Source organism: Limulus polyphemus, unplaced genomic scaffold, assembly GCF_000517525.1.
Source record: "Limulus polyphemus unplaced genomic scaffold, Limulus_polyphemus-2.1.2 Scaffold6811, whole genome shotgun sequence".
In the NCBI taxonomy this organism is placed as follows: Eukaryota; Metazoa; Arthropoda; class Merostomata; order Xiphosura; family Limulidae; genus Limulus; species Limulus polyphemus.
In genome coordinates, this window is record NW_013672421.1 from 3,086 (window position 1) to 5,246 (window position 2,161).

General features: G+C 41.3%; 1 long non-coding RNA gene across 4 annotated transcripts in view; it reads left to right on the forward strand.

Moving 5' to 3' along the window:
- Positions 1-2,161, forward strand: part of LOC106474093 — a 25,694-nt gene that overhangs the window by 1,787 nt on the left and 21,746 nt on the right. The gene's annotated exons all lie outside the window — the stretch shown is intronic.

The window sequence follows — 2,161 nt, forward strand, 5'->3', positions numbered from 1 at the left end:
ACCAAAGATCACTAGCTGACTAAATAACGATATCTGGCCTGAGGTTTGTGACTGAAATTTCTGGTGGAAAGTATCCATCTCCTTTAAGATCTGCTGATATTTTTACAGTCATTTGCACAGAAGAGCATGCTGCTTCTCCGTGGACTACTGCCGTAACTACCTGGCCAAAGACCCTCTTTGATGAAGGTAATGAACTTTCTGGAGCCAGTTGCCACCTCTTCTTCATTAGCCTTCTGCACTCTCCCTCTGCCAGAGGAATGAAATTCTAAGTGGCTCTATACTCTATAGCACATTCCATGATAAAGTCCACTGCTGTACGGATTCCCATCATATCCAAGCACCATGTTTGGCCTGGCCAATTCCAATGGCTGGTTTCTTTTCCTCCTCAGCTTCTTGAATCCGCTGAGAAATTAACTCACGTCCTTCTTGGTCATCAGCAAATGATCACCATTTATGACTTAACCATCCAAACCCTGGTGCCCTACTTTGTTAGCTCCAACAATATCCTTGTGACTGAGTCTGGACTCTGCCTCATTCACTGCTTCCTCAGCAGTCCACTTTTAACCACATTTGACATCAGGTTGGGTATCTTTGACCACAGGATCTTTTGAGTCTCTTAGAGATATGAATGATCTTGCTCTGAATACTTTCAACTCCTCTACAAGAGACTTCACTGGAAGCACCAACTTCATGCTGCAACTGTGTAGTGCATCATTGTTCAAACAACTAGGAACTCCCAACCATCTCTTCATATACTTGTTCATCTGGCACTCCATCCCTTCTACATGGCTAATTGCAACTTCATATACAGTGAGCAGCCACATGATCCTTGGCATAAGCTGTATTGCAGTTACCAAAGTTTCAACTTTCCTGGTAGACCACACTTATCAATTACATTTAGACTCTCTACCTCCTGAGCTCTCCTGGTGTCTTTCAATTCCTCAGTATACCACCTTCCATGGTTTTTTACAGGCTGCTCCTTGATTGGTGGAATCTCCTTGCCACACACTAAGAAACGGGTGTTAACCAGCTTCCCTTTCCTTAAAACCAAACTACAAGACTTTATGGTTTTAAACTTCATCCTTCCCTAATCCAAAATATCTTTGAGCTTAGACAAGATTGCCATTACTACCTCTTCACTTGGGTTGAGTAAGGTCAAGTCATCCATAAATGCATGTATTGGTGGAAGATCTCCTCCTCCACGGAATGCTACCCCTGGACCAGCCTTCTCAGCAGCTCTGATGATGAATTCCATTTCAAAGACAAACAGGATGGGAGATATAGTACATCTCATTTGGATATCAACTCCAAGGCTCATCTAGCTGTATGTATACTCTTGGGTTGAGAACTGCCCCTGAAAGTCCATTTAGTATTCCATAATGAAATCCTTCACCATGTCAGAAATCCAGAAGAAGTCCATAGCGTACTCATTCATTTCATGTGATACAGATCTCTTTGCTGCTTCCTGAATTGTATGCAATATCATGCTTGTATGCTCCAAACACCCTGGAAAGCCTGGAGTCCCTGCCTCCTGAACAGAAATATTAATTAGACCATTCTCTAGCAGGTAGAATGACTTTCTCTCTTCCATTATCCCAAACATGATTTTGCCTTCCAAATTCAGCTGTGAAATTGGTCAAAACTGTCTTATGTTGCTTGAACCCTCTTCCTTCAGCTTTATTCCATGAAGATGGAACCTCATCCATCCCTCAAACAACTTTCAGCAACCTCCAGAGAAACTTCAAAAGTCCACTATACTTGTACACTTTATACGGTTCTCCAAAAGTCCATTTCACTTCTTGTACACTTTATATGGTTCTCCAAGAGTCCACTACACTTCTTGTACACTTTATATGGTACTTCAAAAGTCCACTACACTTCTTGTACACTTTGTACGGTTCTTCAAAAGTCAACTACACTTCTTGTACACTTTATAAGGTACTCCAAGAGTCCACTACACTTCTTGTACACTTTATATGTTACTTCAAGAGTCAACTACACTTCGTGTACACTTTATATGTTACTCCAAGAGTCAACTACACTTCTTGTACACCTTATATGTTACTCCAAGAGTCAACTACACTTCGTGTACACTTTATATGTTACTCCAAGAGTCAACTACACTTCGTGTACACTTTATATGTTACTCCAAGAGTCAACT